The sequence below is a fragment of the Aquila chrysaetos genome, chromosome 5 (assembly GCF_900496995.4).
Source record: "Aquila chrysaetos chrysaetos chromosome 5, bAquChr1.4, whole genome shotgun sequence".
NCBI lineage: Eukaryota > Metazoa > Chordata > Aves > Accipitriformes > Accipitridae > Aquila > Aquila chrysaetos.
The window spans coordinates 51,900,966-51,924,020 of record NC_044008.1 but is presented as its reverse complement, the minus strand read 5'-3'; the positions used below and the strand labels follow the sequence as shown (position 1 = coordinate 51,924,020).

Sequence of the window (23,055 nt, the reverse complement as noted above, 5' to 3'; positions counted from 1 at the left end):
GATGAACTGCATTCAGAGGTGGATTTACTGATACATGTTTGTAATGCTACAGCCGTGCCGTAGGCACCTCATCAGACAGCCATATATTTGTGGTAGTATTGAGCCTTAGTCACATTCCACATAGAGCTTTAATTGGAAGTTGTATGTTCTTAAAGCCTAGAGGAGTCTTCTCTATAGGGAGTGTACAAGTATTTCAGCCTTGGAGCATGAAGAACTTCATGAAGTTAGCTGGCCATTATAAATTACATATGCATTTAAGAAAAGAAAAAGCTAGTATTAAGTAGGCTGCCAGCATGCTCTGAATGCAATCCACTGTATTGATATGACATTTAAAGTGTGTATTTGCATTTGCTATGAAATTGTGCATACCTGATGTGTAATTTTTTGGACTGCCCTTGATCCAGTGGATAGGGAAGGTCGGTGAGATGAGTACAGCCTAAAGAACAACTGCATGAGTGCTTTGAATTAAACTCCTGATCAGGTCCCAGGATCAAATTTGGGACTGATGCACTAACTGGCATACTTGGAGAAAACTCGAGTTTGTTCCAAGCATCTGACCCTTATCCTGCAGCGCTAGCAGGCTCTGAGCATTACCTATCCCCATCACCTCCCTACATCCCATCTGCCCTTGGGATGAGACCATATGTTTGAGGCTAGACAGACAAGACATCCTGTGGCCTCCCTGATAAGGGCTGACATGGCATGATGTGAGGACACATGGCACTTTTAGACAGTCTGGATTCAGGTCGTCTGCAAGAGCCACCTGGAAAGGAGAAGTTTGGTTGCATCTCAAAACCTGTTTCTAGGAGTGGCCATCTTGGGTACAATTTAAACAAACCTCCAGGGATATAGCTATGGTCCTGTTTGTGCTGAAAACTTACCCAGCCTTTCCTAAGGCTTTAGAGCCTTACCTACTTCATAAGGTATTTTTGTCTGTCTTGTTACTGGCATTCTTCTTGTTGCTTAACTACAGTGTTGACAAAAGTGCTTGTCGTACTGAAAACAAGATTTGAACTGAATCCAAAGACTGTGGAGTTGGTGCAGCTGTGTGATGGGGAGGAACTGGTACATGCTTTCAAAGATTTCAAACTATTAAGCATATATTCAAGGAAATGGCATCTGAAATGCTTTTATTTCTGGTGATAACTGATGATTTTCACCAAGTACAGCTTTGATTCTTATTGTAACTTCTCGTATCAAGAGTCTAAGACTAGCTGACCCTACTTTTGTGAGTTAGCAATGGTAATTTGAGATGCCTTGTCTATTTTATTGTGATACATACATACATACATGAGTATACGTTGATAATAGGAAGCGTGTCATTCAGAAGCCATTCTGCCAAAATATCTGTCTGCTGTTTGGCCCCTTGTGTAACTGATGGCACCAGTCACCACAAGTCACCGGTGGTGACCTAATGACCAGTCACCACTAGTCACCACCTAGTCTTAGTGCAGTAGCATTTTTATACAGAATTCCTTTCTGTGTGTGAGAGCCGTTCTAAGAATCAGCAGCACACAGCTGGCTGAATATCTGAGGCATGCAATGTACAGAGGTGGTAAAAACCTATACAAGCAGCATAAGCCTTACTTCCTAACAATAGAACAGTTAGAGTTGCTGGCAGAAAATGATAAGAGTGTCAGTGGCTGTTTAGATTAGGGAAGGATCGGGTGCATTCAGTGAGGGGGGATAGTGTTTGTTTAGGTTTTCCCTCCTGGGACTAGTTTAGTATTTCAAGCACGTTTGGGAACTTTGTTTTTTTCCCCCAGTGGGCTAAGATGTGACCTGGACAGTGTTTATGGATCTGAGAGAATAAGACTTAACAATGCTTCAGAAAAAGCGATTGCATATCCTATAATGCTAGCTTTGTTTCTGGGTGCCTGTATAGACTCTCTCAGTATTTGTTTGCTGACTTTTCTTTCAGTTTAAAATACACAAGAAGATGCCTGTTTCAGCCTGTTGGGGCTGACAAAATACTAAAGATAGACAAAACCATAGAGTAAAATGCAGCTGAAACCAGTCCTGTACGGGGAGTCCCTATGCGTGCTATATCAGAGGGAACAGCTGGGATCTGCTACTGACAACACTACTAAACCCACATTTTTTTCCATCTGACTGTATGCTTAGTGTGCATGCCCTGTCCAGCAAAATGGAGAGCTGATAACTTCTCTCTTTTTATTCACTGTCTGTGGGAAGGTTATTTAGAGCAGCATTGTCTGAGTCACTTTGTCACAAGCTAGTTCAAAAGGCATATGCTATATGTAAAACTGCTCCAAGAAGATGAGGAGCAGCCACAAAGGGACATACTCATACAAATCACTATTCGGAGGTCTTGAAACATAAAAACACATAGCTCTGAAAGAAAAGGCCAGGACCCTGAAAATAATTGGCCAGGGTAATGGAAATTGTTAAAAGAATGAATGGGAGCAGCCACAACCATTGCCAAAATCATTACGGTCATCAAGCTGAAAAATGACCCTGGCAGTAGCAGTGCATCCAGATGGCCTAACAACAAGACTTACTTATTGGTAATCCATCTATTTGCTTGATTGGAATCTCATCCACCCAGCAGCTCAGGGAGGGACTCCAGAGTGATCACAAAGGAGCTCCCAAAATCACAGTCACTGAGGTCCCCTCGGTCTCTGAGAAGGACTCAGCCTCCTCGGCAGTTAGACAACCACCGATGAAGCCACAGGTTCAGTGGAGCCCTATGTGCAAACATCACATTGTGATGTTAACACAGGTTATTTTTGAACACTGCAGATCCTGTATTCCATGTCGCTGGGCTTAAATGCTGTGTATGCTGCCAGTATGGCTAAATGCTTGTCAGCCATTAAGGACCTCAGGAGGTCTCTCTGAAAACTGGTGTACAGGCTTGTGTAGCTCGCCTTGCAACAGAACTTTTCCCAGCAGAGTATGATTGCTGTAATGTGGAAGGGAGCTTTGCTCTACATATGCTAGGTACCCTTATCTCTCAAGTGGCCTGACTAACATAATTAGATTAAACTAAGGGGAATTGGGCTTAACCTTGTCTCTACCTTGGATTTTGCCGCTCCTTTTCAGACCCAGAGAAAGGACTTTGAGCCCAAAAGCATGCCTGTTCTTTCCAATTATATTAATTGGCCTAATAAAAATCTTATATGTATGTTCTCTTCCTACAAACTCTGCTTCTCTCTTGCTACAATACAATATTAGTTACATCCTGGAATGATTGGCATGTATGTAAATTGGAATAAAGGGATCTGACCTGAACTGTTAACTAAGTTAAAAAAACCCAACAAACAAAAAACAAAGCAGCTGCACATTAGCTTAAGACCCCTTAGCCAGCTGACTGAGGAAGAAACCCCCTCCCCAGTAACTGAACATTAGGGTTGGGAGCCTGAAGTTGCTATCACACAGAGGGTACAGCAGCACACAGAGCATGAGTCCTTTCTCATAAGTCAATCCATGGTTATAATGGACCCAGCTCTGCTCCTCAGACCAGCATTAGGAACAGTGCCTGACTCCTATGGTGTGCAAGCAAACCTGGTTCTACTTTCCAGGTAGAACTCAAGTTGATGAAAGGGGTCCTGGAGTCATAATACAAAAATCACTAGTTCACACTGACATAGCCAATTTGACGGAGGAAATTCAGATTAAGGAGCAGGTGTAGGAAATGCAATAAACAGAAAAATGAAGCTTCTACTTCTGAACATGCCTTTTTAGGATGAGATAAAGAGGCAGAGTTTAAGCTTAAAAAGGCAGAGACGGAAATGAATAGGGAAAATGTTGCTTTGTTTGCGGGGTTTTTTTGTTTGGTTTTTTTTTTTACTTTTGTAACAGCTACATTTTTTGAGTTTTTTCTGAAAGTTGTCATTAATGTGGCACTATTTTTTTAATACAGTTAAAAGTCAAATCCAGGTGGTTACCATAATACTAAGTTATCCTCTCCAGAATTCACCAGTCCCCTTAAAGAGACAGCTTTCTCCATAAAGCATCTGCTTTATTTTTAGATAAAACTGTGCCTATTTAGTGTCTAGCTCATTTTAAAAACTACTGGCAAGGTAGAACCAATAGACACTGACATTACAGCAAGCCCCACTATTTTTCTTTATTTGTAACCTTTTCTGTAATACTAATATTGCAATATTATTTCTTGTTACCCTGACCAGAATCGTGATAACCAACTGCAAAGACCTGATATGGTAACAATAAACACTAGAACAGTTGAAACTGTCCAAGATGTCCTTTTGCAGTAAATCAGCACTATAAAGTGAGGTGTGTGTCAGCTGCATTAGCAAAGTAAAGGTGCCAGGGACTACTTCTCACTTCCTCTCCTATTTAAGTAAACCTTTAAAAGACAAACAAACCTCCCCTTCAGTATGGAACTGAAATGTACTACAGAATGATTCACACCAAATAAATAAATGCTTTTCAGTTGCAATCATTCCCTATTGAGTTGAAGTGGTATTATGCAGTTTTAATCTCATCAGTTCCAGAAAGCACGCACAAATGAAAAGAAGTGATTTTAACACTTTAGGAGGGGGAACTGCAGCTTGCACAGAGCATCCAGCCAAAGGAACAGGAATAATTGTACAATGACTGAGCTCAAATCTATGCCAGTTTACAATTTCCACTACAATTAATTTCATTTCTCCACTTCATTCCTGAAAAATTAACCCTGCATGATAACCCTCATGCATTTAATCTATTTGCAGTTTCCACAGTATTTGCCACTGAAGAACTCAAAACACTTACAACCCTTTTCCAGTTTAATCTGATTGCCACTATGGCTCCTACCCACCTTCACAGGGAAATTAAACTTTTACTCCCATCTGCAACACCAATCCGCCTTAAAGAGTATCAATGAACATAGGCAACAAAACCTTTGAAATGGTCATTTTGAGCACAAATGCATGCATAGGAGTACTCCCCACATAATGCTGAAACACAACCACCTCTTTGGTGAGCAGCGTAAGTAATATGACAACTTGTAGCAACACTAAATAATCATCTACTTAGCCTAGAGCAAAAATTGAAGCAGTGGGAATGTACAACATTTGAATCAGCATTTGTCGGGAAAACATTTCTCTTGTGACATAGAAATCTTATTGACGGCAAATATCTAGAACTTTGATAGTACTATACTTAAAGCTGGTAAATTCAGCAAAAATTACGTCAACACTGTGATTAGGACAGAGATTTTGTTAATAGCTGGAGTGAGCTGGCCACATGAGAATGACCATTGTTCCTGCTGATAGTACCTGTGCACTTCTGGGAAGGTTTCTTCTCATAAATGCTGGACTACTTCTGTGTGAAAATTTTTCCTGTGTACAACAGGAAGCTTCAGTCCTGCAAAATACATATATTCTGATGAGACTAGTCTGAGATGGTGCAACAGTCATGACACTAATTTGTCACATACAGTTTCTATGTTCTGCCTGAATGAATCTCTCTCTCTTTAGACTCAGCTCTATAGTGAAAACACTTTGTTTGAGGTCTGAATTTGTTCTTTTGTTCTTTAATATTCCTTGACAGGTGAGGTCTGGTACTCCTGTTCATGTGGAATAGCATCTAATCTCTCCAAATATCCTATTGATTTGAACAGGATCATTTGGTATTAGACATACCACACAGATGTTACAGTTTGCATTTCTGAGGTTTGTCTATGCTGACAAACAACTCTGCCAAGGAGTTTGCTCATTAAAACAGTGGTGAAAAACAAATATAGGTGAGACCTGAATGTATTTAAATTAAGTTTTTCAGAATGCTTAAATAACAACAACAAAAAAAGTAGACGATCTTCCTGTATTATTGCTAATAACACAAAGGTGTATTTCTAACATTATGTAAAGTTCAGTTTTTCATTGGGTTTGGGATCTATGGAAAGTCTTCCCTTAGTAAAGAGAAACAAACAAAAAATCTCTGTTTTCCCAGTGGTGCTCATTACTGATGCAGACCTGCTGTCAAATTGCCACTACACTGCAGAAAGATATACAAATCAAAAGCCTTCATATACTGGAAATTTAACAATTTAGCAAGCAGAATATACAAGTCATATAGCTAAGCACAGAGAGTAGACACCAAAAAAAATGGAAATATCTTGTCAGTTTGATTTTTTAAAAATAATTTAAGACATTTAAGAACATTGTCTTGAAATATTATTCATATAAACTGTGAGATTATTTGAATTCCGTTTTACCACCATAGCTGCCTTCTGCTTGGAAAAAAAAAAAAGTTAAATCATTGTAATTATCTAAATTATTACTTTTTTTTTAATTGGAAAACTGCAGTTAGTTGCAACTACAAAATTTCAGACCAAACTGCTTAAAATTTATTTCTGTGACTAAAAAATATGTGTGTATAAAATTAGCAATGTTGAAAAAGCTAAACAGATCAATTTTCATAGTATCCTATTGTTCACTAGTAAATATGCTCCACCTCTCTACTAGGAAGCAGCAGATGAATTCTTGCAATTCTCTTTGTAATTCTGATCCAAGTCCTTCTGAAGCCAGTGGAAAGATTTGTATTAAGACAGCTTATTAGGACTTCATTTTACATGTGTTTGTCTCACTGAGATGAGTGCTTATTTCATCTTGCTATTTCAAGGCTTCCAATCATAACTCTACAGTCTGTAAAGAGTTGGTTTTTTTCTTGAAACTGAGATAGTATATTAAAGAGAGCACTATTTGATAGCAACAGGCATTTGTTACTGGTCCATGGCAAGATTCCAAATTGTATCAATTCTAAGAATATACTTTCAATACATTTTGAGATAACAAATCATACTGACCACAAAAAATGTCCTTAGGTGACACCAATAATGAAGGAGAGTCGCTTATGACAGGCAATTCTTGCTCTTGCAGGTGTGCTCTCACAAGGCTGGGAAAGTCTTTATTTTTGGGGGTTTCCGTGGTAATGTTGGCAGTCCTAAATGGAAATAAAAATATTTAAAAGGAGATGTTAAAAAAAAAGCGTGATTCAAATGTGACTGAAGTTTGTATTTTTCTAAGAGTAGAAAGCAGAAATGTTGTTGTATATGGTTTTAAAAATTCTATCTAAATTAAATCCAAAGACAAATTCAGGCACATTTTTACAAACTGTTGTGGGTTTGGCATCATAAAAAACACTTTAAGGAAGGCCTTTTAAGAATCGGCAGACACAAAGTGACTCCTTTCATGTTTTGTTTTCTGAAATAGGCAGCCATTTTCTACAACTTGAATTTCCATATAATCAAAATAATCTTTGCAAGGGTGAAAATGGTTGCTGCTAAAAGTACATAACACAAAAATCCAAGCAGGTTTCATTTATTTTAGAAATAGCCTTTAAACATTTTGAATGTTTAAAATGAAGCTTACACCGCCATCTTAAAAAGAAGCCTGCAACACCGAAGAAAGATTTTTTAAATTTACTTTTTTTCTCCTGAAAATGAAATCCCGTAAGAAACTCTGTACCCGCGTTGCAGCAGGACAGAGCGCTTCAGCGAGTGTTCCCTGCCATGCCTTGCCAACCTCCAGCAAAGGAGGGCACAGGCGCCTGCAGTGGAGCCATCGTTACGTATTTCGGGAGAAAGGGTCGAAATGGCCTCTGGAGCTATAACCAGGCATAAGGCACAGGCCAGTTTTGTAGAGTCCCCTCAAGAGCAAGAGCCAAAATGACTAAGACGACGATGCAAATGTGAGGGCAGTCCCAACACTGCATTAGCAGGCCCGTGAAGGTGGCACAGATCCCCAGAGACCTCAGGAAAAGACGAGAGGAAGCCACCTCCTTTCTGCTCTCACAATGGGCTGGGAAGAAGGCCTGGGGTAGGAAAATGTCATGTGTGCCTTTCCCTTTGCTTGCTTTTGCTTCGAATGGAAGACGAGCAGTCAGATGGCCCAATGCTGTGGCGGTTTCAGGGACCTGCTGGCAGCGCTATTTATACACTGCTGTTGAAAAATAGCACTTGAAAGGTCCTGGTTGAAAAAAAAAACAATTCCGCATCTGTGAAAATTTCCAAAAATTGCTTTCCTCAGTGTAGAAGCCGGATATATATTTGTTGAATCAGGCCCTTAATTAGGTAGGATACAAAGGGCTTTCTCCCCCCGCGATACTTCCTGCTCAACAACAGTGTCCCCCCCGCTTTCTGCTAACCCTGCTAAAATCTGATGGGGATGTTTTTCTGTTGTTATTTATTTCCACAGAGATACTGTGGTGACCAGCAACTGATCCCCTTTCTTCCCCCCTCCCCCTTTTAATTTAAATATTTTTTTTCAGGCCAAATTTCTTCCTGCATACTTGGGCTGGTCTTTTCATTAAAACAAGTTCTTCAAATGACCCCAAATCATTTGCCCTTCCTGTCCGTTCTTGGTTATGCCAAAACTGTTAGTTCACAACAGGAAACCAATAGCTTGTGCTATCAGGAGACATTTCCTTCACAGCACAAAACGTCTGAATAATAATTTCAAGCAAGGCTTCACCCATTTCCTGTGAAAGGAGGGAAGTTTGCCTATCCCAGTCCCTCACAGCTTTGTTTCCATCCCTTCATGACGTAATGCTTTCTGCGTAGGGAAGGTGGATCATTTTCCCTTAACAGCACTAACTTCAATATCCTGTGTAGAGTTTTGATACTGCTCTTCAGCAATGAAACATGTAACATTTACAAATAATAAAAAGTTATGCTCTAGTTTATACTTGTGGTGTCTCTTTCAAAAAAATAAACTAAACTTTTGGTGTCTAGAAAAGAACTATAATGAAAACATGAAGGCTAAAGACAGTCTGGTTTGTTAAATGTTTACTTGCAGGCTACTTAGCACTACAGCTCTAACTACTACATATCCTCCCAGCAGATAGGAGAGCCCACCGGGTATCAACTCTTGCTGTGCATCAGAATGCCCCAGACTGAAATGTCCGTTGTGGCACTGCATTTTACAGGAAAACTGCAGATAGATGTACTGTCTCACTGATGTGCCTCAACACATCAGTTAAGCACATGCCTAACTTCATCCCTATATAGCGAAACGATCACTTAGGCAAATACTGAAGAGTGACTTTTTTAAGTGATATGCTACATCAAAGCCTTAATATAATGGCAATGCTAAATTGTTAAAAAGGGAATTATCTAGCAACACACATGTTAGCTCTTCAGTGCTGGAACATTTAGGGATATCTAGGATGCATAATTTTAGGCAAAAAATGTGTTAAGCTATCCTTCATCCAAACAAAGTAGGCATAGAAATTGCTACATATGAGCTACTTTTTTCCATTGAGCCCTACTGTGGTGGTGCTTAACCTATTTTTGTTAAATTATGCAATTGGAATCAGGATATGTGTTTTATTTAATTTTCTACAGTTCTTTTTTTTAACAAGCATAATAAAGGCTTGTGAATATGATTTTTTTTTAATCACCTGTTACAGGAAGCAAGAAGCTTAAATGGAGAATTTGTCAAAACGTTTGAGGACCTTAAAAATAGCTCGTCACAGTTGTTATAATAGTGCAGTCTTAATTACATCATTTGCTGTCACACAAAAACCATAATAAATCTCTCTCTCCATTATTCTGAAGACAATAAAATTTTTATTACATTTGTGGCCTCTGTGTGTTTGTCATTTGAAATGTTTGAGCCAACATGAAATACTACATCTCCTATTCTAATTCACTTATTCCAATCAAAAGGCCCAGCAGAGTCAACTTACCATTTTCTTCCTTCCTTTAACAGGCATCGCATGCATTTCCTACCCTCTGCCTCCTCGGCTGGGATGCCACAGGTAGTAGGCACCTTCCTTCACACAGATTCTAGTCATGTTTGTGTTAGCCAAATAAACCATTTTAACACCTCTCCACTAGGAGCTGTGTTTAAGAATAGCAGCTTTGTGTTTCAAAGTCTCTTGCTTGAAAGGCAGGAATGTGGTTTTCTTGCTGAAGGTCGGCAGGACCTTTGCATTTTGTGTTTTCCAGTCCATTTCCAGGAGTACATTTGTCAGTTATGGACCCAAGCAGCAGAGAGTCTCTGCACTAGGCAGATTTCACCCACACTTACCACCTTCAGTCCTCACTTTCCCCATCAGTGACTGCAAGATGTGAGATAATGTCAGTCTGTTTATATTTGTTTCAGAGGAACTGTAAAAATTAATTTTGTTTCACTTCAGCTGGGGCTGAGGAGAGCGTTTCCCCCTCAGTGTCTTTCACAGATCAGAAATCTGTTTCTCAAGGGAAAAAAAACCAAACAAACCTGTATTATATCATTCATCCTTTTTCTAATTGTTGAACCTTAAACTGGGACATCTTGTTGAAAACTTTTGTAGAAGCTGATACCCCAAGGCTATTGTTGCATCTTGCTTTTCTTTTTTTCCCTTCCCAATTTTGAATCCCCTTTCATCTGGGCATTTGAGTATGACTAAGTTACATTTAATTGTGTAACAAAACCCCAACTGGTTGTTCATCCAACTGGTTGTTCATTGGTTTGTAGGGCCAATTCTGGAAACCCTTACTTCCTTCTGGCCATCTGTCTGCAAAGCAGAATAACAGGTGAGCTGGAGGTATATCCGAGAAAAGCAACGCAAACAAATGATGCCCAGAGAAATCAGCTACTGTAAGACTGGACATGCTGAATATGTTTAGTTGTGCCTAATAGCAAGAATAGCTAATGACAGTGTTATTCTATTGACTATTAGAGAAATACAAATGCCAAGGTATAAATAAACATACTTAGGAAAAAAAAAATCAGGCCAATCATCAGAGAAAGCTTCCTGTCAATCCCATGTTTTAATATCACAGAAAGATCTTTTATAGCAACTGTGGGAACACAATGTCCTTTTCAGCTTGTAAAACTACATTTGCAAAGCAGTCTGAAAAGGTCTGTGGGTAATACCACAAACTGGCAAGAAGTGACATCTAAGTCCCCTTCATCCTATTATTAACTTGTATAACACTGTATATACTTCAGTAAACTTCACTAAAAATCCCACGAGAATAGGAGTTTGTGCAGAGTATTTATGTTTCTATGCTATGGAATAGATCACAGAACTCTGTCCATCTGTCAAAACACATGAGTAAATCATGCTTAAACCTAATTCTCTAGTTGGTGAGCTGAGACTCAGAAAAATTAGGGAACTTGATGAAGGCCACACAGGAGTGAATGAGAAAGAAGAGGCTAATGTAGCATAGTCTGTTAGCCATTACAGAGGCCGTAACTGCACATACCAGCTTTTGTGACACATCACACAGTGCTAGTGTGCAGATGGTTCTAGACTCCTCTATATTATACATATCGAAATTGGCAGAGAAGTCTAGTGACCTTGCTGCAGCAGCAATGATGCTTTCTGATACGACTGGAGGGGAAGGGAGGAGAGGTGGTGCAGAACAACCCTAATAGACCAGGCAATGCCAGTAGCTGGGAATGATCAAATGTCCCTACTAAACTCACAGAGGCACAAAAGGAGCTAATAGCTGACATTCTTAACACTGGAATTTTCAGGCAAGTAAAATCATAATTTTATCAGAATAGTGACATAAACATTGTGTCACATATAACTCTTGGCTTAAAGTGCTGTTAGGCAACAGAGCAGTCTTGGAAACTAGATATCTTTATAATCTATGCCCCTTAAATAGGTTAAATCCCTCTAACACCTTTCATGCCAGCATTTCTTCTGCATAGTGCTCAGGCTGTCATTATGTTTGACATTTTATTTCCACTATTGAATTGTCTTTTCCTTGTTTTGCTCATTCATGGTGCATACTGGCCAACCTACAAAAAAGTAATTTGAATGTTTTAAACTAGACTAATATATTTTGACTGTATCCTTGCTGACACAGAAGACTGTAATGCAGCCAGCTGTTCATTGTTACTATGTTAAATAAAGTAGAACTCCCTTGTGATATTCTATATACTAACAAATGATGTAATGAAATTCTGGTCATGTGAAAATTCTATCATTATACCACCCAGCATCCCCATGAGCAGTCAGAGGCTAAGTCACTTGCTTGAAAAGCCCCGTTAACACATCATCCTTATGATTCAGAACTGTAATTGGTTTAACCTGATGTGCTGCTCATTTTCTGTGTCCTGCATGCTCCAGGAGTACAAGTACACTTTTCTTTTCTCTGTATTGGTGAAAAGGTGTACAAGACACAGACTTTGCTCTGTTAACATGATATATATACATCTGTACACACAGGATGTGAAGAGCTGATTACAAGAAACATGATCTGCAAGTGACAGGTGGGACTGCTCAGGTAGGCAAAGATAGAGAAAGAGGGAGAGAAAGCCAGGCATAGAGAGAAGGAAGGTGTATCCTCCAAAAGAACTTAGTGAAGCCAATTTAACAAGTTTCTTCTCTCTTCCTTCTTTCCCCCATCCCCACCTGTGTGTGGTCCCCACTACGCTTGAGGAAGCAGGAAAGGAGATAAGAGCAAGCACTGTTTTTACCAGGGGAATTTTCAGGCAAGAGAAACCAAATCAAAAATAGCAAACTAAATTTAAACTTTTAGAATTAGAGATGGGTGTCCAGTGCTTCAAAGGAAAATTTACATGTAGGGGTACTATCCAGTCAGTCACATGCTGCATAGGAGACTTGGTTGTGGAACTGAGTCCCTTAAATAAGCCTGTCAGCTATGGAAATTGGGCACTGCAATAAACTGAAGCTGAATTCAGTGGAAGATGTACAAAAAAATAGTCCTGTGAATTTTGTACTTCTATTAGATTTGCAACATTTATCTCTTTCCCTTTTTAGAGCCCATACAACACACTATTGGTGGAGAGCAGATGATGTCTGGGAAGTGGTAAGGCGGAAAGAAGTTCTGGGTTAGTAGGGTACCTGGGGAGAAAAGGACTGGGAGCAGCCATTCCCAGTAAATGCTGGGGCTTCCAGGGCAATCCTGTGTGATGCTGGGCTTTTTGGGCTTTCAGAATAGGACCTCTAGAGCAAGAATGTGAGCATTGCACCATACCTGACTGTAGGACATTAGTCTCTTTTATCGGAAACTGAGTTATTGGGAGATCCCTGACTCTTCCACTGCATGACCATAGTTCAGCACCGCTAGCAACAGTGAGGGCTGATTTCTCTTCTGGGAGAGTTTGTCTCCTGTCAAAATGAAAGGCAACAATTAGCTGAAGCATTTGCAGAAACTGAAGTTAGGAGAAATCCTAAGAATGCATGAGGACAGCAAAGCTTCGTGCTCCACAAGGCAGAACTGTTTGGGAGTTACCCCCATTTGCCTGAACAAGGCAGTAGGATTGTACTGCCCAGAGCATGGCCACACAGACATATCAGCACATGACAATTAGTCTTATGCAAAGCACCACTGACACAGCTGTATTGCTTCTGCCTCTGGAGAAAGCTTGTGTGTAGCCAGGGCAGGTATCTCTACTATGAAATTCAGACATACCCCAAAAGCCACTATAAACATGTTAAAGCAGCCTAGACACATCTCTGAGTGAACTGAGATGATGATTCTTTCCATGATTCACAAAAGACAGGCAGAAACAGTAAGTCTGCAAACACCAGTCCCATGTAAGGTTTGCCCAATTAAGGCTTTCAGACGAGGGATAAACTCTCATCTGAGCTTGAGCCTTGCTATGCTGCAGTTTTGTCTAGATGCTTATCTGTTCTCTCCTAGAGGATTCACCACAAAAAATACCAGTGGCCTTTCACTAGCAATGATGGGGAGGAGGCATATGGCATTTCCCAAATGTGTTCATATCACATGCCTTTTACATGTTTACATTTCTTGACCATGGTCTGAGCTCAACCTCAGGCTAACCTTGAACCTTGCAAACTAAATACAACCCTGCTAGTGCAGCTGAAATTGGTGGGAGAGCCAGAAAACACAGAAAAAGCTCAATCTACAGTGTCTTAAGAAAAGAAAGAAAAAATTAGTCCTCAAATTCTTTGCTGTTAGAGCTACCCTTCTTGCTACACTGACAACATTTTATTTTGGAAATGGCAGTGAAGTATGTTCACCACCACATATCATGAAGCTGAATGCAAAAATTTTATAGTTTTATCGCCCAGATAACATACAGGGTACTGACACCTTAAGGACAGAGACAGACTGCTGACTCACAAACCCTTGCTTCCAGCTGAGCAACAGCCTTGGGGAACTATGGAGCAGAAAAGCCATTATACGGATCTGCTTCTACTCCATAAACTGCCTGGAGAAAATGAATAGATATTCCCTTCCTGTACCCCGGATGGTGTCTGCTGTGAGCAGTGCTAAAGCTGTCCAACTCCCACAGAGCCACATCTATGCTCGAGCTCCCAGGGGAGCTGCTGACCCAATTGTAGCACCTGGGGAAATGTTGTGTTAAAATTCCCACAAGCAGATATGACTGTGAAGCTGCAGGCTGTGATCCAGCATCTGAGCCTTCATGAAGCAGTTTTATTTCTGCAAGATAATTAGCAGTGTAAATGAATTGGCAAGAACAATTTTGCATGAAAGACCAATAAAACAATTCTTAATTCTTAACATGGCCTCTAAGATTGTTTAATCATAAAATACATGTTCTATATAAGCTTTATTTTATTTTTTAATTTACTTCATTTTTAAACAAAGAGAACTCCCCTCCTCACTCCCCCTGGAAGACAGATAACATTTTATGAAGTATTTTGGCAGAAGACACAGATTATTGTATTTATTAATGACATCGTGATGGATTAAAGTAAAAGGGAAAAAAATTAAATCTATTAGAAAGAGGTCAAATTCCAGCCATTTCTCTGGAGTAATGTTCAGTTTTGAAGTAATTTTTCAAAAGAGGTTTTACATTTACAAAATCTAATGAAGTTAATTTGAAACTGAATGAGCTAATCATTGGTTTGATACCCTGGACACTGCAAATGTATTGCTTCCCTTGGTGTGATAATTTTATTTATCTTTCTTCTGCTACTCTGTCAAAAGAATCATTTTAATTTCAGACAGAGGCTCTGCCTTCCATATTCGTGAAAGCTTGTGCTGTTCCATTGTCTTAACACTGGAAAAAAACATCTCTGGAAAGATCACAACAATCTGAGTTGGTAAGGGTGGAAACTAGGATGCTGCCTGCTGAGCACTAACCATTCAGGACTGCTACGCTTAGGCTGGGAGTCTTTCCAGAGAATTGGGTGTGAATTCTACCTCACCTAAGTTTTTGGTTGGGTTTTTTTTTTTTTTACTTTGTTTTTTTCAGTGGCCTTTCTGGCATCATTTATAGAACAACTCCCAGGAGATGCTGAGTTTAAATATTTCAAAAATTTGCAAGCTTCACCCTGTGGCTTTGAAGCACATATAAATTCTACAAGGCGGAAAAAATGAAAATAATGGCTTGTCTTCCACCTTTAGGCCACATGCTACCTTGTAAGAATTGTTCAATGGCATACTTGGCTGGTGCTTACAGTTTCAATACATTTCCTATCTTAGAGATGTTAACATCCAAACTCCTCTCCTGTCTAGCCCTACACAGCTCTGGCAGAGCTGAAAAAGAGAGTGAAAATTGAGAGGGGCAGCAGCCCTAATGTAGGTGTTTACTATTCAATTAATTAACTCTGTCTTGGTGTTAAGCACTTGCACATTCAACTCAAGAAAGCAGAAACATACAGGAGGATGACAATATAACAGAAAAAAATTAACACCACCACAAAAATCTATTTCAATATTAACTGGGAGGGAAAAAAAGGAAAATTTCAATCCAAACCTCATGTCCTCTGCCCACAACTCAAAACTAACAAAAATACCCTGCAACATTGCTGGTTTCACTCTTTGCACTGAAAACCAATACTTACATAGACATTACCGTAAAGCAAGTCCTGTGAAGACCCAGGGTAAATAGTCCTCCTACCCTCCACTCGTTTCACACAGTTCAGTGTATGTATGTTCCTTATCACAAAGCTTCACCACTACACAATTTCCCCCTTTTCCCATTCCTGCCCAACACACAGGGCCCTGTGACCGCTCATGAATTAGCCAGCAACCCCTTCCACCCACCTCTTTTCAGAGGCCTGGTGAGACACATGGGTCTACATCGAGAAACTGCTTTACTGTCTGGACCACAGTGTTTTGAGCTGCTGCTTCTTAAACTGTGAGAAAATAGCTAATGTAATACAATGGCTATCTCCACCCTAGAGCCTGTGGTTTTCCAAAACCACAAACTGACTAAATGGCAGCCAAGTTCCCTACTTTTTTTATATATATTTATACATATATGCATATATTGTAAATTTATATGTGTATTACAGTATATTCATCCTTCTTAAATGGATAACGAATGAATCTACTGTTTACAACATACACAGAAGATGTCGGTGTAGGCTAGTTTGGATGCAGGCTACAGAACTCCAAGAAGGAGTTTTGAGAGGAAAAAACATCAGAAAAGATCTCTGTTACATAGTTAAACACACTTATGAAACTCTGCCTAACCAATGAATTTTGTACATTGGCTTGAAACTACAGCTGCAAGCTGTACAAAGGAAATGACGACAGGATATAAAGGACTAGGGAATATTCAATATTTACTAAACAAAGATCTCAGTTTGAGTATCTGTCCAGTCATACCGTAAGTATTTGACAGAAACAGCTCTCTGTGCTTGGACAGTTCAGAGAGTCCTTGCTGTCATTTTTGCAGTGCACATGCAATAAATCACCTTGCATTAATGTACTTGCAATAGCTGAATTTTTCCTCCCCTCTCAAATTATGAATTCAAGCTAGAAAGGCTCTAGAAAGCCAAAAGGCATTGATAAATACTGGAACAAAACCTGAAACCCTGAAAGATCCATGATCATTTTGAGAAGTTCATTTGGTAATGTAGTTATTCAAAGGAAATGTCTTCAGAGGAAGCATTTCCAAGCTCAGACCTGAACTTATGTTAAAATCACACCAACTTGCTGAAAGGGATTTTACAACTTCATCTGACTTCTGGGGTGACTAGAGAGCAGTTCAGAACATTTTTAATATTACCAGATGAGAGTTGTTCCTTTAACACAATATGTTATGTCTTCTCCTTGGGAACTGAAGAAAAGGGCTATTGTAAAATATAATTATTTACGAACTGTGTCATGGTGTTTGCCAGATGCCAGTGTGCAAGGCGCCCCATGTCTAACCAGGCTGTACAGAGCTTAGGCACTGTAGTGACAGATTGCCACCTTTTAGGAGTCTTTAGTCCGGAGGGACAACAGAGGCAAAAAGTTGGAGATTATCAGGCCCATGTTGGAGATGGCCAAAAGTGATTAAACTACTTGCCCAGCTTCAGAGAGTGAAACCTGTGGTAGAGCGGGAAACTAAGCTTAGATCTCCTGAGGCCCATGGTTGCACCCTTGATGTGCTGTGACTCACAGCTAACTCATGGTTGATTAACGATAGTTTAGATTTCAGTTATCAGAGATTACTCATCTCCTCTCCCGTTTGCATTAATTTTCTAGGATAATTTAAGTGGTCACATTTTACTGGCACTCTTGTTTGTTGAAATTAATTTTGAGGCCCAGGCACCTAAGCATCTGCAGACATCTTGGTTCACAAAAGATGACAGAAGACATAAGATCTGATGTGTAATTCCATGCCACTCATCTGAGTCAGTCGCAAGCAAGCAGCAGTCCCAGTTCTGATAAGGTGTATTTGAAAAGACCTTTGATTTGCTAGCTGTAAATTCAGGGGAACTGTGATCACTTTGCAGTTAGTCCTTGACAAGAATAAGAGCTATAGTCTTAAAATAAATTATTTGCTAACACCTTCAAAGCAGACTCTATTGGAAGGGGATGCCCCTGTGGTCCCACATTTAAGATGGACTTGCTTCTGCTGGCAAGTTTTCTGCTCTCATTTTCTCGGGATCCTCTGTCATCACTGCATTTCCTGAACTTTCGCATCATTGATTTACTTTTTGGTTCAGATGTGTCCCTACTTCTTTTCTCAGGTGCTGCTAACGAAGCAATTTGAACAAACTGATAAGCAAACATTTGCTGGATCAGTGTAAAAAAAAGTTTGCTTGATTCCTCGCTGCTAACATGGGTGCCAGGTTGAAGAGAACCAGAGACAAAAAAATAGTGGTAAGTCAAGCTTTTTGCACTTTTTGAATGTCTTTGAAATGCAACTTGTTCTCCTTTTACCTTCACAGTTCAACTAATATCAAACTCTGAAACAGGTCTGTTCTTATTCAAGTAAAGCTTGGCTCCTGTCTAAGATTGCAATAGGTTTTATACTCCTGCACTTACCATTCAGTCCAGAAATGCTATAAACTTCTCTAAGCTGGCTGCAGATTTTTTTTTTTTCCCTATTGGGGCTGCAGGATCAAAAAGTTGTAATATTTAGTTTCCCTGCAAGTTTCTTAGTGCTGCTTATCTCTGGAAAGTGGTTTGATCTTTTCCTGGATTGATTAGAAGACAACTCAGCTGAGGAAGTAGTGTTATTTGTGCCATTAGCAGCATTGCTAATTTTCTCAAGTTGACAGCCCAAGACTAGGTGAGAATTTATTGTAGGAGGCCTTTTTTTTTTTTTTCTTTCTTCCCAGTACCTGTACAAGGTATAGAAAGCAACAGAAATAGCTGCATAGTATCTGGGTAGCAGACCTTAACAAAGTAATTTACTTCAGGTGTGCTTGACGTTGCTGTACAGGGAGCCCAATCATTATTTGGTAGTTAAATTTCTCTTTTATAATCTCATTTTTCCTTGTAACTGTGAAAATGAAAGAGTTTTGCTCAGCCCTACCAGCTTGTTCCAAAGTCAGGGGAAACTACATGCAGTATTGAAGAACACAACAACACGTCAGGAAAAATAAATGAAAGGGCTTTGTGGGTTCAGCTTGTGAAGAAATGAGATGAAACATTTCTTCCATGTGCTGAATGAGCCCAGACAAAATCTGTCTAGATATTAGACTCACATACTAGGCTCACTACAACCTGCTTGTATCATTTTTGGAGGAGTGAACAGTCTGGTTTTTGGCAGACGCTCAACCATGCTACACACTCTGAAAAATACTCCCTTTTCTCAGAATAAAATTCTTCTCAGCTAGATAAGACAGAGTGGAAGTTACTTGGTAGAGTCTTCTGGAATAGCAAAGCACATTGGCTGTGATTTTATACCACACTAATATTTTTTTCTTAGGTTCTAACTCCTCTTGAATCAGAACTAAATGAACAAACCCCAATAAAAGGAGAATTCAGAAAATCAAGTGCCTGTTCCAGGTGACCTCATATGTTGGAGAGCAAGTTCTGGGTGACTGTGGGTTACGGGAAGTCTATTCTGGGTGGAAGTATATGTGATTTTTTTTCCAGGGCTAGGATGCCTCTAGCTTATTTTCAGGTAAATTCATATTATTTAAGCCTTAAAATTTCAGTTCACAGAAACTTCAGATTGTTACTTTCTAATTAAAAAAAACCCAACAAAACCAAACAACAACAAAAATCCAAACAACCCGCCTCCAAAACATCAACAAAAAAACAAACAACAAAAACTTCATGTTATTCCAGGGACGATTATCCATATGTAAAATGTGCATTTTTCTGTCTCTGACCTACCCACGTTCCTGTGAATTTCATTTACTATCAAACCACTGTCAAATGGGAGACACTGCATTTTCTGTAAACAGCAGCCTGTAAGTCTCATTTTAAACACTGAAAATATCACAGTGTCTGGTTTAAGTACAGCAAATTGAGCATGAAGAAGAAACTTCCAGGATAAGCTTTATGTGAAGAGCCTCACAGCCTCCTTGGGGGGAAAAAAGCAGTCTAAAGAAGGTAACCTTTTTTTAAATGTGCAGGCGACAATTCTTGAGTTTTCATTCACAACTTCTCAAATATTAAAGTACATTAATGCCAGTAAAACTGCTTATTCCATGGCTACATTCCAAGTACTAGCAAGACACTTTATTCATTGCAATAACTGAAAGCACCACCCATTCTCACTGTATCTTTCAGGCCACAATCACTGTGTCAGATGTGTTTTTACTAACGAGACTGTGGAACTGGTAAGCAGAGAGCTTTCCCACCCTTCCCTTCTCCCAAGCATCCGACAAGCCACAGTTTCAGAGTGGCCACACCCTGCTTGTTATTGTTGAATTCAAATATTAAAGGTGGGTTCTTTTATATTTTTCTTAGCCTTTCACCTTTATTTAAAATAGAGTGCATTCAAGGGACATCTGTGTTACTGGCAACAACATCACATGAAGGAGCTTTCTATAAATAACATCACTATTAAATAAACGGCTGGAGCGTAGCACTTACTAGCACAATGAAGTCAGTATTGTATTATTTATTCTTGGTAGATCTGACTGTTAGTGAAGTAAAGTATACATTTATTTTCATTTTGAAACAATATGTTTAAGGTTCAAATAAAATTGAAAAGCAAGATTCAGAAGATGCATTACCAAAATTGCTAAATTTCCTAGGTGACACTGGCAAAATGACTAACATCCAAATTCAAAAACTGGCTCTTGAATTTTTGCACTTATGTGTTTTAAAGGTCATTTTTGAAAGTGTGGTTTCTATCTCTCTTATCTCTGTGTTTTTCAGCTGTAAAATGGGGTTAATAACACTTAACTAGTTCACAAAAGTATTATGATGGTTAAAACATTCATGTGAGTAAAGTACATTAAGTTTCTCTGACTGAATGAGTCATGACAATACAGAAACTATTTCAACTTGAAATGTTTGGCATGTGAAGGAGCAAGGTAAATACTAGTTCATTTTCTTCTGTTTTCACAACTGAAAAAAATGTGAACTCTATAAAACAGAGGCCAGACTTTCAAAGAGCTACAGAAAATCTATCCAAGTATACATTCACAGAATAATATAGACATACCCCAAACCAGTCCTAAATTAGCTTGCTGAGGGTTGGTCAAGATCTAGTCAAAACTGTTATTCGTTGTGGAAATTCAATAAATTAGCCTGACAAACTCCTTACTCCATCTATAAACTATTACTCTTAAATAAGCTAACTAGGTAAACCTGGCTTGAATGTTTATGCTCTGAAGAAATGACGGCGGTGAAGACAATTTAATTTAAGCAAATAACATGATAAAAGTTAGGTCTGTCTGAGAGAAACAGGGACAAGAAAAAAGAACATAAAAAGACATAGGAAGTGGTAACAGACATGATTTCACCACGAGGGCCCAGTAGCAGCAAAGAGATTATGGAAGAAAACCTATAGACTTGATTAGAATAATATAGTGTTTTCCTATTCCCAAACATCCCGTGGAATATAATGAACATGTTAAAAGAAAATTTTGTCTTTTTTTTTTTTTTTTCCCATTACATGAGGGAGTTAAAAGAGCTGCATAAGCCACATATTAGCTAATATTAAGTACACAGATTTCCCAAGCATAATGTCTACAGTCTACATTAGATTTCTATTTAATGCTAGAGGTTTAAAATGTATATGACATTTCTTTAAGGGAGAAACCAACTGAGCTGAAAGTGAAGATCATTTTGTTAAAAGATTTTTATGTATCAATGAACAGACCTTGGAAATACACATGCTCAAGTACAGATGCCTGCCTGAAAACGACCCATGATTCCAGGTAAATTACATACTCCAGAAAGAAATCTATGTGGTTTCTGAAGAATACAGGGCTAATAAGGGTATCTAAGTCTTATGCTCCAAGCTTTTCAAAGTAGGCCCAAAATACTCACCAGTTTTCTCACTTTCTTCTCTGCAAAACACTCAAACAACATTTCTCTTAGAAGAAATTCTCATAGAAAAGCCTAAGAAAGAGGAATCAGGAATGAATAGAGAACAAAACAAGAAATATCTTTTTGCCACCATATAAATACACGACTCATCCACACCCTAAATACTATGTGCAGCTCTGTCCCCTCATCTTAAGAAAGATATGTTAGAACTGGCAAATATTCTAAGAAAGGTGACAAGGATGATTAAAGATTTGTAAGAGCTTTCACATAGAAAATTACTAGGCGGACTGGGAATCTTCAGAATGGATAAAGAGGAGAAGGCTGCAAAATAATTAATGACATAAAGGAGTTAGACTGTTTGCGGTCTCTTTCAACACAAGAACCAGGCATAAACAAACAAAGATACAAAGAGCCAGGTTCAAAAGTGTAGGTTTTCTTCATGCAACAGGCAGTAATGAAACTCATTTTTAAAGGACATCATGGATGCAAGAAATTTATGTGAGTTTGTGACAAGTATGAACAAGTACCTGGAAAATAAATCCTTTAGGGTTCCTCTACAGACAAACCACCACGGGTTCAGGAAATCCCCTGAACTAAAAATAGCTGAAACACAGGAGAGTACATGGCAGAAGTATCTCATATTCTTGCTCTGTTCTTGTTCTTCCCTGATACTTTTTTTTCAACAGGTCTCTGTTGCCGACACTGGACACACTGATGTTCAGTGATATAGCTCCCGAAGTAATAAAGTTCTCAACACTCCTGGATTTTCTCCAGCTACTTGAACTCTTCATGCAATTTATTGTCTACCCCATTGGCCACGATCTTGTTGTTTCTGCCATCCTTGCCATCCTTCTGCCTGATGAGGCACAAACTTGGGATCCTGTGCTGCTGGGAGTTCTGCCTACTGGTGAAAATAGGCTCCTCCTTACCTTCTGTCAGCTCCCCTGCTCTCTTGGTAAGGTCAATCTTTTTTCCTCAGTGCCATATGTGTCTGACATTGGCTCACTACCTTGGATGGCAAAATGATTTTATGCCAGCTTTTGATATTGCTGTTTTGTACATCCAGGAATCATGACAGATTTCTCTGTAATGCTCCACTTTTGGAGACAGGATGTTGGACTAGGTAGACCCATGGGCTGTAAGGCCATTCTTATTTCCTAAGAAAACTAAATCATGTGTCACTTTACCCCCAAAACTGCAAACACAAAAATGCTGTATTAGCACAAGTTCATTAATGAATGGATTCCAAATCAAGAATTAAGATTATAGTTATATCAGTCAGTTAATGATTGATATTTGGTACATTTTTCCTCTATCTATTGTGGAGACATGAAATTAGATCTTCATGGTCAAGTATATTCCAAAGGAACATTTTCTTCTGGGCCACTCACTGGGAATAATGCCACACATCATTAAGTGGAAGTAATATTTGTATTATTTTGCAGGACTGATTGACTGTGCTCTTAGATATCTTTTATTGAGATGCAGCATTAAAATAGTGAATGCTGAAA

General features: G+C 39.1%; 1 long non-coding RNA gene across 2 annotated transcripts in view; it reads right to left on the bottom strand.

Moving 5' to 3' along the window:
* The window catches only part of LOC115341583, a 47,072-nt gene that overhangs the window by 11,934 nt on the left and 12,083 nt on the right, over window positions 1–23,055 (bottom strand). For both annotated transcript variants that reach the window (XR_003923446.1, XR_003923447.1), the window contains exons 4-7: window positions 21,545–21,616; window positions 12,905–13,038; window positions 6,770–6,906; window positions 5,241–5,328 (exon numbers count right to left, since the gene is read on the bottom strand). This is a non-coding gene — a long non-coding RNA (uncharacterized LOC115341583). The remainder of the gene's footprint in view (window positions 1–5,240; window positions 5,329–6,769; window positions 6,907–12,904; window positions 13,039–21,544; window positions 21,617–23,055) is intronic.